Source organism: Moschus berezovskii, chromosome 7 (assembly GCF_049115385.1).
Source record: "Moschus berezovskii isolate FMDL1 chromosome 7, NW_MosBer_1.0, whole genome shotgun sequence".
In the NCBI taxonomy this organism is placed as follows: domain Eukaryota; kingdom Metazoa; phylum Chordata; class Mammalia; order Artiodactyla; family Moschidae; genus Moschus; species Moschus berezovskii.
Window position 1 is genome coordinate 64,413,945 of NC_142466.1, and position 15,739 is coordinate 64,429,683.

General features: G+C 40.5%; 1 pseudogene; it reads right to left on the reverse strand.

The window, feature by feature from the left end:
* Window positions 1-7,572: 7,572 nt before the first annotated feature.
* LOC148777340 (ATP synthase F(0) complex subunit f, mitochondrial pseudogene) lies at window positions 7,573-7,836 on the reverse strand (annotated as a pseudogene).
* Window positions 7,837-15,739: the final 7,903 nt, after the last annotated feature.

Genomic DNA, 15,739 nt, shown 5'->3' on the forward strand with positions numbered 1-15,739 from the left:
TCTTCTCCACAGGCCAAGAATCTCACCCCATTATACTCCTCTCTTGAGCCATCAGTGTCTACCTTTTTATTTCTCAGATAAAGTCCAAATGCTTAGAATGGCATCCCCTGTGTTTTACACACCCATCTGCTGCCTTCACCCACATACCTATGGGCTTGTTCTGGTGCCCCCACACCCAGCATGGCCTTCCATATCTCCATACATTTATTTCAATAGCTCCCTCTATCCATATTCCCTTCCTTAACTCAGAAAGAAAATTAAAGATAAACAACAACAAAAAAAGGCCATTTCTTTTTCAGGATACACTTCAAATGCCATCTTCTCCATGAAGCATACCTGAAGACCTCACTTCAGTTCATCTCTCCTGATCTCTTTTTCCCTGTGATGCCTCTTTTATTCTTATTCTATTTTATTCTATTTTTATGATAGCAACTTGCAATTCCCTATATTGTTTACTTGCAATCTGTATTTTCCCCATGTTAAACAATGAACTAAACATCAGAACATGTCTTATTTATGTCTCTATGCCTACCAATGGACTCAGTGTTTAGCCAATGAATTACTCCGATCAGCTTCAGGACAATAACAAATAATTTAATTAGGGTCTGAAGTGTTTGGCTTCGTGAAAGATTGGTTGAGAAGAATTATACAGCTAGAGTCTACAACATTTTCTAAAGGCTTATCCCAATCAGGTTTGGGCACTAAAATTCAGTACTTAAATTTTGACATTATACTATGTAAGTATTATATAACTATTATGTAAACATAATATAATCTTATAAGATTATAAGGCTAAAAGACAAGTTATAGGGAGGAACCCACTTTAATCTAACTTTAGTCCAGATACTTGTCAAGGTCAGCTGCTGATTTTTTCGGCTTCCCTATATTCACTGTGTCTTCTCTAGAGAAAGGTTCTCTGAGCTTTTTAGGGCACTTACCAGTTGTTCACTGTGTACATTCTACTTGAAAGTAGTTCTTTTGTCCCTTTCCTGCTGGCTCATTTCTGTTCCCCTCTAGCCTTAAAAGAACCTAATTATAAGAATTAGATCACTAGGTTCAGTTCAGTTCAGTTGCTCAGTTGTGTCCGACTCTTTGCGACCCCATGAATCACAGCACGCCAGGCCTCCCTGTCCATCGCCAACTCCCGGAGTTCACTCAAGATCACTAGGTAATTTGACCTAACTCTTGACTTAGGCTCTCCTGAATGCATACCATGCCTTGCTAACCTGTTGATTCTTTTCCTCTTTAAAAATAAATAAGAATGAAGAATTAAGTAGTTCTCTGTTGATGGATATTTGGGTTGCTGCCATATCTTAGCAGCTGTAAATAACTACTATAAGTAATTCATGTTGTAAATATGAACACTGGGGGTTATGTGTGCAGTCGCTCAGTCATGTCCAACTCTGCAACCCTGTGGACTGTAGCCCACCATACTCCTCTATCCATGGAATTTCCCAGGCAAGAATACTGGAGTGGGTTGTCATTTCCTCCTCCAGGGGACCTTTCTGACCCAGGGATTGAACCCATGTCTCTTGCGTCTCCTGCCTTGGCAGGTAGATTTTTTACCACCATGCCACCTGGGAAGCCCATATTGGAGTATAGTTGAATTACAATCCACAACATATTTTTTAAAAAACTCATATATAACTTAATAGAAAAGCAAACAACCCAATTAAAAAATGGGACAAGGCTCTGAATAGACATTTTTCTAAAGAAGACATACAAATAGTCAACAGGTACAGGAAAGTGTGATCAATATCATTAATCGTCAGGGAAATGCAAATCAGAACTACACTAAATTATCACCTCACACCTGTAAGAATGGCCATTACCAAAAAGACAAGAAATAACAAGTTTTTGCAAGGACATGGAGAAAAGGGAACCCTTATGTACTGGTGGAAGGAATGCAAATTAGTACATCTACTATGGAAAACAGCGTGGAGATTCCTCAAGAAATTAAAACTGTAACTACCACATAAGTCCCTAGTTTTACTTCTTGGTATTTATCCAAAGGAAACAAAGTAACTATCTTGAAAATATATCTGCTCATCAGTGTTCAATGCAGAGTTATTTACAAAAGCCAAGACATGGAAAGGACAATAATTTATCAAGAGATGAATGAATTTGCAAAAAATGTTGCACACATACAGAATAGAATATTCAGTTCAGTTCAGTTCATTTCAGTCGCTCAGTCGTGTCCGACTCTTTGCGACCCCATGAATCACAGCACGCCAGGCCTCCCTGTCCATCACCAACTCCCGGAGTTCACTCAAACTCATGTCCACAGAGTTGATGATGCCATCCAGACATTTCATTCTCTGTCGTCCCCTTCTCCTCCCGCCCCCAACCCTTCCCAGCATCAGAGTCTTTTCCAGTGAGTCAACTCGTCGCATGAGGTGGCCAAAGTATTGCAGTTTCAGCTTCAGCATCAGTCCTTCCAATGAACAATATTCAATCATAAAAAGAAGGATATCCTGCCATTTGTGACCACATGGATGGTCTTGAGGGCATTAGACTAAGTCAAGTCAGACAGAGAAAGACAAACACAAATACTATATGATCTCACTTATGTGTAAAATCCAAAAAAAAAATCCCCAAAACAGAGAACAGATTCATGGTTGCCAGAGGCAGTGGGTATAAAGGATTTGCTGTTTTTCAGTCACTCACTCATGTCCAATCTTGTGACCCCATGGACTGCAGCACGCCAGGCTTCCCTGTCCTTCATCATCTCCTGGAGCTTGCTCAAACTCATATCCATTGAGTCGGTGTATGGCATAACATATGCCATTTAACCATGTTTTCCTCTGTTGTCCTCTTCTCCTCCTGCCTTCAACCTTTCCCAGCATCAGGGTCTTTTCTAATGAGTCAGTTCTTCGTATCAGGTGGCCAAAGTATTGGAGCATCAGCTTCAGCATCAGTCCTTCCAATGATATTTGGGATTGATTTCCTTTACGATTGACTGGTTTGATCTCCTTGCAGTCCGAGGGACTCTCAAGAGTCTTCTTCAACACCACAGTTCAAATGCATTGATTCATTGGTGCTTGGCCTTCTTGATGGTCCAACTCTCACACCTATACATGATTACTAGAAAAACCATAGCTTTAACTAGATGGATCTTTGTGGGCAAAGTAATGTCTCTGCTTTTTAATCTGCTGTCTAGATATGTCATAGCTTTTCTTCCAAGAAGCAAGTGTCTTTTAATTACATGGCTGCAGTCACCATCTGCAGTGACTTTGGAGCCCAAGAAAATAAACTCTGCCACTGTTTCTATTGTTTCCCCTATCTGTCATGAAATGATGGGACCAGATGCCGTGATCTTAGTTTTTTGAATGTTGAGCTTTAAGCCAGCTTTTTCACTTTCCTCTTTCACCTTCAAGAGGCTCTTTAGTTCCTCTTCACTTTCCACCATAAGGGTGGTGTCATCTGCATATCTGAGGTTATTGATAATTTTTTTCCCAGCATATTGAATGCAGCTTGTGCTTCATCTAGCCCAGCATTTCTCATGCTGTACTCTTCATATAAGTTAATAAGCAGGGTGACAATATACAGCCTTGATGTACTCCTTTCCTATTTTTGACCTAGTCCATTGTTCCATATCCATTTCTAACTATTGCTTCTTGACCTGCATACAGGTTTCTCAGGAGGTAGGTAAGGTGGTCTGGTTTTCCCATCTTTTTCAAAATTTTCCACAGTTTATTGTGATCCACACATTCAAAGGCTTTGGCATAGTCAATGAAGCAGAAATAGATATTTTTCTGGACCTCTCTTGATTTTTCAGTGATCTAGTGGATGTTGGCAATTTGATCTCTGGTTCCTCTACCTTTTCTAAATCCAGCTTGAACATCTGGAAGCTCATGGTTCACATATTGTTGAAGACTGGTTTGAGCATTTCTTTGCTGGCGTGTGAGATGAGTGCAATTGTGTGGTAGTTGGAGCATTCTCTGGCAATTGCCTTTCTTTGGGACTGGAATGAAAACTGACCTTTTCCAGTCCTGTGGCCACTGCTGAGTTTTCCAAATTTGTTGGCATATTGAGTGCAACACTTTCACAGCATCACCTTTCAGGATTTGAAATAGCTCAACTGGAATTCCATCACCTCCACTAGCTTTGTTCATAGTGATGCTTCCTAAGGCCCACTTGACTTCCCATTCCAGGATGTCTGGCTCTAGGTGAGTGATCACACCATCATGATTATCTGGGTCATGAAGATCTTTTTTGTACAGTTCTACTATGTATTCTTGCTACCTCTTCTTAATATCTTCTGCTTCTGTTAGGTCCATACCTGTCCTTTATATCTGTCCTTTATTGAGCCCATCTTTGCATGAAATGTTCCCTTGGTATTTATAATTTTCTTGAAGAGATCTCTAGTCTTTCCCATTCTATTGTTTTCCTCTATTTCTTTGCACTGATCACTGAGGAAGGCTTTCTTATCTCTCCTTGCTATTCTCTGGAACTCTGCATTCAAATGGTATATCTTTCCTTTTCTCCTATGCTTTTTGCTTCCCTTCTTTTCACAGCTATTTGTAAGGCCTCCTCAGACAGCCATTTTGCTTTTTTGCATTTCTTTTTCTTTGGGATGATTTTGATCCTTGTCTCCTGTACAATGTGTCCAGAGTAGAGGAACTCATTACTGGGACGTATGTGTCAAGAAATTCCTCACATTAGAGTCAGTTTTGAAGGATGAACAGAAGTTTGCCAAAGAGAGAGGAATGGGGCTTCCAGGTAGGAGAAGCACGGACAGGACATGTTATAATAGAACAGGGATCTGGGGGCCACACTATGCCGGGTGCTTTCCTGGTTATCTTATTCAATGCTCACAAATGCTATGAAAAAAAGTGCTGTTAATTTTGGGGGAAAATGATTTTATCTTCTTCATAAAATTGCTAAATGCTTTTCTAAAGAATTCAAGCTAGATAGCAAAATGCTGCAAAAATTGGGGTGGGGTGGAATAATCATATCAAATTCTAGTATCCCAAATGTCCAAAATTAACATTAGCAACATCATCACATTAGACATATATATGGAAATAGACTCTTGGAGGGTGCACCAGGACCCAGGAGAAAGGAGCAGTGAACCCACAAGAGACTGACCCAGACTTGCCTGTGAGTGTCCAGGAGTCTCCAGCGGAGGTGTGGGTCAGTGGTGGCCTGCTGCAGGGTGGGGTGCACTGAGTGTAGCAGTTCATGCATGGGACCTTTTGAAAGACGTTGCCGTTATGTTCATTACTTCCACCATAGTTTTGCCCCAGGTAAAGAGCAGGGAGGAAACATAGCTCCACACATCAACAGAAATTTGGATTAAAGATTTACTGAGCATGCCCCCTCCCCATCAGAACAAGACCTAGTTTCCCCCTCAGTCATTCTCTGTCATCAGGAAGCGTCTATAAGTCTCTTACCTTCTCCATCAGAGAACAGGCAGACTGAAAACCACAATCACAGAAAACTAACCAATCTAATCACATGGACCACAGCCTTGTCTAACTCAGTGAAACTATGAGCTATGCCGTGTAGGGCCACCCAAGACGGACAGGTCATGTGGGAGAGTTCTGACAAAATGTGGTCCGCTGGAGAAGGGAATGGCAAACCACTTCAGTAATCTTGCCTTGAGAACCCCACTAACAGTATGAAAAGGGAAAAAGATAGGACACTGAAAGATGAACTCCCCAGGTTGGTAGGTGCCCAATATGCTACTAGAGATCAGTGGAGAATTAACTCCAGAAAGAATGAAGAGATGGAGCCAAAGCAAAAACAACACCCAGTTGTGGATGGGACTGGTGATGGAAGCAAGGCCTGATGCTATAAAGAGCAATATTGCATAGGAAACTGGAATGTTAGGTCCATGAATCAAGGCAAATTGGAAGTGGTCAAACAGGAGATGGCAAGGGTGAACATCGACATTTTAGGAATCAGCAAACTAAAATGGACTGGAATGGGTGAATTTAACTCAGATGACCATTGTATCTACTACTGTGGGCAAGAATCCCTTAGAAGAAATGGAGTAGCCATCAGAGTCAATAAGAGTCCAAAATGCAGTACTTGGATGCAATCTCAAAAACAATAGAATGATCTCTGTTCGTTTCCAAGGCAAACCATTCAATATCACCGTAATCCAAGTCTATGCCCTGACCAGTAATGCTGAAGAAGCTGAAGTCGAACGGTTCTATTAAGACCTACAAGACCTTCTAGAACTAACACCCCCAAAAAATGCCCTTTTCAATATAGAGGACTGGAATGCAAAAATAGGAAGTCAAGAACTTACCTGGAGTAACAGGCAAATTTGGCCTTGGAGTACAGAATGAAGCACGCAAAGGCTAACAGAATTTTGCCAAGAGAATGCACTGGTCACAGCAAACACCCTCTTCCAACATCACAAGAGAAGACTTTACACATGGACATCACCAGATGGCCAACACTGAAATCAGATTGATTATAGTTTTTTTAGCCAAAGATGGAGAAGCTCTATATAGTCAGCGAAAACAAGATTGGGAGCTAACTCTGGCTCTGATCATGAACTCCTTGTTGCCAAATTCAGACTTACATTGAAGAAGGGAAAACCACTAGACCATTCAGGTATGACCTAAATTAAATCCCTTACAATTATACAGTGGAAGTGAGAAATAGATTTAAGGGACTAGGTCTCATAGACTGTGTGCCTGATGAACTATGGACGGAGGTTTGTGACATTGTACAGGAGAGGGATCAAGACCATCCCATCGTGGTTATCTGGGTCATTAAGACCTCTTTTGTACAGGTCTTTTATGTATTCTTGCCACCTCTTCTTAATATCTTCTGCTTCTGTTAGGCCCATACCATTTCTGTCCTTTATCGAGCCCATCTTTGCATGAAATGTTTCCATGGTATCTCTAATTTTCTTGAAGAGATCTCTAGTCTTTGCCCCTCTACTGTTTTCCTCTATTTATTTGCATTGATCACTTAGGATCAATGCAAGTGATTGATCACTTTCTTATCTCTCCTTGCTATTCTTTGGAACTCTGCATTCAGAGGGATATATCTTTCCTTTTCTCCTTTGCCTTTCATGTCTTTTCTTTTCTCAGTTATTTGTAGGCCTCCTCAGACAACCATTTTGCCTTTTTGCATTTCTTTTTCTTAGGGATGGTTTTGATCACTGCCTCCTATACAATGTTGCAAACCTCTGCCCATACTTCTTCAGGCACTCTGTCTATCAGATCTAATCCCTTGAATCTATTTGTCACCTCCACTGTATAATCATAAGGGTTTTGATTTAGGTCATACCCGAATGGCCTAGTGGTTTTCTCTATTTCTTCAATTTAAGTCTGAATTTTGCAATAAGGAGTTCATAAATTTTGCAATAAGGGTGAAAAGGATGAAGGTATTCAAAAGCTACAAATTTCCAGTTATAAAATAGATAACTCATGGGGACGTAATTATACAGAATTGATGATTATGTTTAGTAATACTTGACTTGAAAGTTGCTATAAGAGATTTTTTTAAACCAGTCATTTTTATTGGATGCTAATTCTCCATAAGGATATGAAAGGATTCAGGAGTGTCTGGCAAAGGTCTTGTTCAGGAATGCAGAGTGTGCCCTCTTCAGTGGTACTCGCTTGGTTGCTCCTGTTTAAGTTCCTTGTAAGAATGGCAATGGTTGAAAGTACATAAGCTGCCAGCACCATAAAAAGTCCAGCAACGTTCCCTTTTTTCATGCTGAGATACTTGTAATACTAGTAATAACCTTTTTGAAACACTCCAGCAATGCCTTTACGGATGAAATCCTGCATTAGTATCCAGATTGGCAGCTCTCTTAATTTTACATCCAGGAGTTTCCTTCTCTTTCAGAGGTGCAACTGACGCCATCTTGGAGTCCTGGCTGTCTCCAGTAGGAACTCTCCTGTGCTGAGCAAGGTTTGAAGCACAACAAAAGGCCTTCCCGTATTTTTCAGAGGGTTTCTCACCACTATGAGTTATCTGATGCAGAAAAGGTGATGACTGCTTCCCAGATACAAACATTTTTCTATGGTTGATTACAACCAATTTTACAACTTGAATCCAAGTTGTCCCTTGTGGGCTTGGGTTACCTCTGCACAATTGTTTCCATGGCAACGTATTGTTTTCTCGCGATGATGGATGCCACTCACAAGCTACTGGCATCAAGGAGCAGGGAAAAACTTGAGGTGGAAGTCATCTACTCCATTATTCCATTTTTAAATTTTCTTTGGATATGATTTACTTTCTTTGGATATATACCCAGGAGTGGAATTGCTGCATCGTAAGATAATTCTGTTTTTAGTTTTTGAGGAACTTTCATACTGTTTTCCATAGAGGCAACACCAGTTTGCATTCCCAGCAACAGTGTGCATGTGTTCCCTTTTCTCTATATCTCACCAACATATGTCATGTGTGGTCTTTTTGATACTAGCCATTCTGATAGGTGTGAGATGATATCTCACTGTGATTTTGATTTGCATTTCTCTGATGATTAGCAATATTGAGCATATAAGCATGTTTCTGTTGGCAGTTTGCATGTCTTCTTTGAAAAAAATGTCTATCCAGGTCTTCAGCCCATGTTCTTAGTCAAATTGCTTAGTTTTCGATATTGAGTTATAGGAGCTGTTCTATATTTTGGATATTAACCCCTACCAATCTTATCACTTGCAAATATTTTCTCCCACTTTGCCTTTTCATTTTGTCAGTAGTTTCCTCTGCTGTGCAAAAGTTTTTGAGTTTAATTAGGTTTGTTTTTGCTTTTATTTATATGCCTCAGGAAACAGATCCAAAAAAATACATTGCTTGGAGAAGGCAATGGCAAGCCACTCCAGTACTCTTGCCTAGAAAATCCCATGGATGGAGGAGCCTGGTAGGCTGCAGTCCGTGGGGTCGCTAAGGGTCGGACACGACTGAGCGACTTCACTTTCACTTTTCACTTTCACACATTGGAGAAGGAAATGGCAACCCACTCCAGCGTTCTTGCCTGGAGAATCCCAGGGACGGGGGAGCCTGGTGGGCTTCCGTCTATGGAGTCACACAGAGTCGGACACGACTGAAGTGACTTAGCAGCAGCAGCAGCAGCTACAATTTATGTCAAAGAATGTTCCATTTGTATTCTCTTCTAGGAGTTTCATGGTTCCAGGTCTTGTATTTAGGTTGTTAATCTATTTCTAGTTTATTTTTGTATATGTTGTGAGGAAAGGTTCTAATCACATTATTTTACATGTAGCTGTCCTGTTTACACAGCACCACTTATTAAAGAAACTATCTTTCTCCCTCGTATACTCTTGCCTCCTTTGTTGTAGAGTAATTGACCATAAATGTGTGGGTTTCTCTCTGGGCCTTCTATTCTGTTCCATTAATCTATGTATCTGATTTTGTGCCTGAATCAAACTGTTTTGATTATTGTGGCTTTGCAGTATAGTCTGAAGTCAAGGAGCATGATACCTCCAACTTTCTTCTTTTCTCTCAGGATTGGAAATTTGAGACTTTTGTGGTTCCACATAAAATATAGGCTTATTTTTTCTACTTCTGTGAAAAAATGTCATGGGTTTTTTGACAGGGACTGCATTAAATCTGTAGATTGCTTTGGGTAGAATGAATATTTTTAAAATATTAATTCTTTAATTCACAGAACATGGATTATCTTCCCATTTCCTTGTATCTGATAGCCATTTACTTGGGTAATAGCCTACTTAGAAAAGGGGAATACTCGGATCTTTCAAGGCCTGGTAGATATAGGGTTCAAATTCAATCTAACACCATGAGATAAAAAGTTCTATCTTGGCACTCTTTCCATTAAATTAGGGGTAGAAGAGGTTCAGGTAATAAAGGTAATCAACAGAATTTTGACCCAAGTTCATCTTGTAGAGGGGATGCTGTCTGTATAAACTTACTTGATTGTCATTTCCCTGATCCCCAAATGTATAAATCAAATAAATATATTTAGCAGTTGGCAGAAGCTTCTCATTGTCTCTTTAACCTATAGGATAGGAGTAGTAAGTAGTAGAAAAGCCAAGTCATAGCTCCTGAAACTGTCCCTTCCCACTCAGAAATTAGAGTAAACAAAAACAATTATCACAACACAGCACAATAACAAAATCAATGCTTCACTCAAAGACTTAAAACACGCAGGACTGGCATTCCCCACTATATTTTCATTTCATTTATCAGTCTGGTCCCTACAAAATCTGTTGGTTCCACTGTACCAAATGTGATATCTTTATAAGAGAAAATTAACACAGCCTCCAGTACACAGTATGTGGACACTGAACCAGCATACCATAATCACAAAAAATAAAATGAAAGCAGAGTACATTCACATGGGCTATTCATTCACTCAGGTTATTTTCTCATGTTCTCTGTCATTTGATAGATTGATGGGACCTGGACTGTGGAAGAAAGAGAGATGAGTAAGTCAAAGGTTACTCATCTAACATCATCTAACAAGTGGTTAGAACTTGTGTTTATATGGGATCTTAACAAAAGAGTGATAGTTTTTTGTTTTTTCAGGCAAGTGACAGGACAAAGGTAAAGGACTGAGTTTCTAAGGGCAGCATGCTTTGGGAAGGCAAATGTGTGGGGAAGCTAATGTGAACTAAAGGCTAGCTACATATTTTGGAGAGTCCTATGTACCACCTCTGGGCTGATAAGGACCTAACGTTTCCTCTGGTGACTAACTTCTGTTTTTCTTGATAAAGGAGAAGGGGACAGCTTTATAAATTTATGCCCTGCTTTTAGGCAAGTAGTGGAATGGCAGAGAGCTTTTCTTATATTTGCCTCTTCTCAATTGCCTTCAGGTCAAAATAATCCTATAACAAAGCGGTGTATTTTGAGATGGCATATTCTGCTTTCAACTGTCTGGATACTTTTTGGAAACTAATATTGTATTAATTGAAACTGATGATCAAAAAAGTGGCAAGTGCTATGGATGCCTTGGAAAGTTACATGCAATCCAGAAAGTGGGGAAAGGTCTCACATTTCCTACCACAAAGAATGAAACCCAACCCTTGATAAGGTTTGGGTTTTGTGGGCTATTTTGCATTTAAGAGTACTGAAACTACTGATTTACCATGTTTGGCTTGAAAACCGTTAGCTTGATTGAGGCCCCCAAAGAGAAATTCTCTATAGCAATTCAGGCTGTGGTTTCTAGAGGTGCTGACATTTGATTTCTGTGACTCAGCAGATCCATAAGACTAGACAGATCAGTGGTAGAGAAAGATGTTGCATGGAAGCTTTGGCAGGCCCATAGGCTAGTCACAACAGAAATGCCTATGATTTGGAGGGAAAGTCATGCCACATGTAGTTTAAAAAAAAAACAAAACCAAAAAACCACTATATATGATTAAAAAAAAGGTTCTTGGAATGCTGCTACTGGGTCCTTTTAGAAACTGAATGTCTGACCTTGAGAATTAAATGTCTATATGGTCAGAACTACTTATCATGAATTGGATACTTTCAGATCCACCAAATCACAATTTGGGGCAGTTCCAGCAGCAATCCATTATAACACGGGTGTGGTATATCCAGAATCAGTCACAAGCTGGTCCAAAGGGCACAAATAAGGTGCATGAACAGATTGCTCATAGCCCATATTTCTCTGGGGCCTTTTCCTCAGCTCCCACTTTGACCACATAGCATTTTTTATGACTAAATGATGGGAGAGGAAATACACAAAGCTTGATTCACAGATGAGTCAATTAGCAAGTGAGTGCAAGCAAAAAAAAATAAAAATAAATGAACTGTCACTGTATCACGTCCTCCCTCAGGAGAAGCATTGAAAAAATGTCAAGGGAAAAGGTTCCCACTGGGCAGAGCTTTGGACACTACAAGGGATGAAACACTTGGAACAAAGAGAGTAAACCAAGTTTAAAATTATATACAGATTCATGAACCAGCAGAAATAGCTTATCTGTTTGGTCAGTCAGTTCAGTTCAGTTGCTCAGTCATATCCAACTCTTTGCGACCCCATGGAGTGCAGCATGCCAGGCCTCCCTGTCCATCACCAACTCCCGGAGTTCACTCAAACTCATGTCCATTGAATTGCTGATGCCATCCAACCATCTCATCCTCTGTCATCCCTTTCTCCCCTCTCCTTCAATCTTTCCCAGCATTAGGGTCTTTTACAATGAGTCAGTTCTTAGTGTCAGGTGGCCAAAATTTTGGAGTTTCACCTTCAACATCAGTCCTTCCAATGAATATTCAGGACTGATTTCCTTTAGGATGGACTGATTGGATCTCCTTGCCATCCAAGGGACTCTCAAGAGTCTTCTCCAACACCACAGTTCAAGAGCATCAATTCTTTGGTGCTCAGCTTTCTTTATAGTCCAACTCTCACATCCTTACATGACTACTGGAAAAACCATATCCTTGACAAGACGGACCTTTGTTGGTCTGTTTGGTAAATGACTTAGGAAAAAAAAATAAACTAGACTAGAAAACAAGGAGGTCTGGGGGACTGTCAGGTGAATGGATCTTTGAAAGTGAGCACAAAGTATGAGCATCTTTGTATCACACATTAATGCTGAGCAGAGAGCACCTACTATAGAAGAGGCATTAAAGTACCCGTCAGACAGGATGACTCAGCAAGTCTTCTAACTTTTGTCCTTCATCACCCACTATCCCTTGCACTCAGTTGGCAAAGAATCTACTTGCAGTATAGGAGACCCAGGTTCGATCGCTGGGTCAGGAAGACCCCCTGGAGAAGGAAATGGCTATCCACTCCAGTATTATTGTCTGGAGAATTTCATGAACAGAGGAGCCTGGTGGGCTACAGTCCATGGGACCACAGAGTGAGATGACTCAGTGACTAAACCACCACCACCACCACCCACTATCAGTGTTTCTTGCATAATGGACTCATAAAGAGCTCTATGGTGGCAGAGAGAGAGAGGATATCCATAAGGCAGACAACAGGATATGTCTCTCACTAATGTTAATATAGCTCCTGCCCATCTGAACATCCCACCCAACAACAAAAGGGAACAAAACTAAGACCTCAGAAGACTACTACTCCTCAAGAAAACCAAACAGCCGCTTGCAGCAAGTTGACATTATGGGACTTCTTCCCCTCTGGTAGTAGCGGCCATTCATCATTGGCCAGAATCAGCATATATTCCAAGTGTGGGTTTGCGTTTCCCATTCACACACTCTTAGCTAGCACCACTACCCAAGGGTTGACAGTGTCTGAGCTACCAACACAGACAAATGTGTCAGATAAACACAGTTCACCTAAGAATGCTCAGCAGCAGACACAATGGTTTATTCCACTAACCCTTTTCTTATAAGCTTTCTCCCAAGTATAGCCAACCAAAATTTTAAACAAGTTGTATTCAGAAGGCATGAACTTAATATAGACAGTAAATGGAAAAATGCAAAGAACTGATAGTAATGAATACTTGTGGTTTCCCATCCAGATGGCCTCTATTAAGCAGCATACATGTGAATTTTGGATGATGGCAATTCATGGCTGCCTTCCTCTCCAGAGAATTGTCTTTGTCCAAACAGGAGGGTATAAACATTGGTGTGACTAAAGGTGTGGATAGGACATCCCTAAATTGTACCAATAGCACAAACATCTGGCAGACATACTTGATTCCTCAAAATATTTGTATGATTATGTTTTACAGTGATTATTGGTTAAGATTAATTCATCAGAAATATGTGTATATATCACCAAGTTCTTATAACTTCAGGGAAATGACACATCTCAGAGACTGTACCTGTTCCCTCTATTTTATAAGTGCCAATGGTTTTCTGGGCTCCAAAATCACTGCGGACGCTGATTGCAGCCATGAAATTAAAAGACACTTACTCCTTGGAAGGAAAGTTATGACCAACCTAGATAGCATATTAAAGAGCAGAGACATTACTTTGCCAACCAAGGTTCGTCTAGTCAAGGCTATAGCTTTTCCAGTGGTCATGTATGGATGTGAGAGTTGGACTGTGAAGAAAGCTGATCACCGAAGAATTAATGCTTTTGAACTGTGGTGTTGGAGAAGACTCTTGAGAGTCCCTTGGACTGCAAGGAGATCCAACCAGTCCATTCTAAAGGAGATCAGTCCTGGGTGTTATTTGGAAGGACTGATGCTAAAGCTGAAGCTCCAATACTTTGGCCACCCCATGCGACGAATTGACTCACTGGAAAAGACTCTGATGCTGGGAGGGATAGGGGGCAGGAGAAGAAGGGGACAACAGAGAATGAGATAGCTGGATGGCATCACCGACTCAATGGACATGATTTTGAGTGAACTCCGGGAGTTGGTGATGGACAGGGAGGACTGGTGTGCTGTGATTCATGGGGTTGCAAAGAGTCGGACACGACTGAGTGACTGAACTGAACTGAACTGATACACACCTAAGTAGCCACACACTTTCTTTTTGTCTTTTAATAAATGGCAACATTTTGATCTTCTCTCCTTTGTTAAGTGATATGTTATTGCCACCTGACACTATATTTCCAGATAATATCAACTTATAAAAATTATTAAAAGAAAAATAAGAAAAACAAGTATCAATGGTGGAGTGAAATCTATGTTTTCCATGGGAAAACATGCTTTTGAGAATTGTAAACAGTATACCACATCAGAGGGCTCATAAGAACATGAGAACTGGGTAAAGTGTTTAACGCTAGGCATTAATAGCTTTTATGTCAAATAAAATCTTCCCATGGAAGATTCTGCAGTGACAGAATATTCTGATTAAAGATGACTAGAAGACATGAAAGAAAAAATCAATAGTGCTTATAAAAGATGGTTAGTTTCAGCAGCACACACATTAAGGAGTCAGTAAGGGAGAAGCTCAGGCAGTAAAACAAAATACCAGGGCTTAAAATAAATGCACCTATTTGTTTCTTAGGAGAGTTACTTCTGTAAGGAAGTTAGGAAGCTGTAGTGTTCCTCCTGAATGATTACCCCGGTACTTTGTAAATATTCTACTAGTCTGATTTGGGCACATCTCAATGTCCATCTGTCTGCAGGACAGATAATGTAACCTCTAATTAATATTGATTGCAAAATAGCTGCACAAGAAACATTCTGAGCAATTGCAGAGAGAACTGACTTAGCACCTGTGGCTTTGGTTTATCTGAAGAAGGCTGGTGATAGGTGCGTGCATGCACACGCACGCACACACACACATACACACGCACATGCTTTATCTGCAGCCAAGGAGAACAATTAGGGCGGGCCTAATGAGAAACCGCATTAATGTTTCTTCCTGACAGCACCTGAGCCCCAATAGAATTCTCATCTCTCTCCCTCCCTTTGCTCCCTCCCACCCTCCTTGCTCTCTCTTTTTCAGATACAGACACACTAACACATACAGTTTTATCATTTGATGTTCTACATTTAAAAGACTGTATCAATGTCTGAGTGGAATTTCTCTTGCTATACTCTGGTTTTGACTTCTCTGAATCCATCTTATGCCTGTAAACCTAATCTAATGCTAGTGACCCAAAGTGTCCAACAATCGGACTCCCTATGCTGAATCCTTTGTAGTCAGTTTTCTTATAACATAAGACCCATAATGGTTTTCTGGTAAAGGAAGGTAGCTTTTTTAAGGAAAAGAGAAGTAACTCTAAGGAATTTTGTAGTGCAAAGTCAGACTGCTTTATATGTCATTTTTCTGAGACAAGTGGCAAAGCAGAGAGTGAAGACAGAGAAACAGCTAGTAGAGGACTTGGCTAATTGAAGAGGTCTGGTCTGGTGTACACAGAGAAGAGAGGAGGCTGATATGTAATAAACACATCCCATGCCCTGTGCTGGTCACTGAA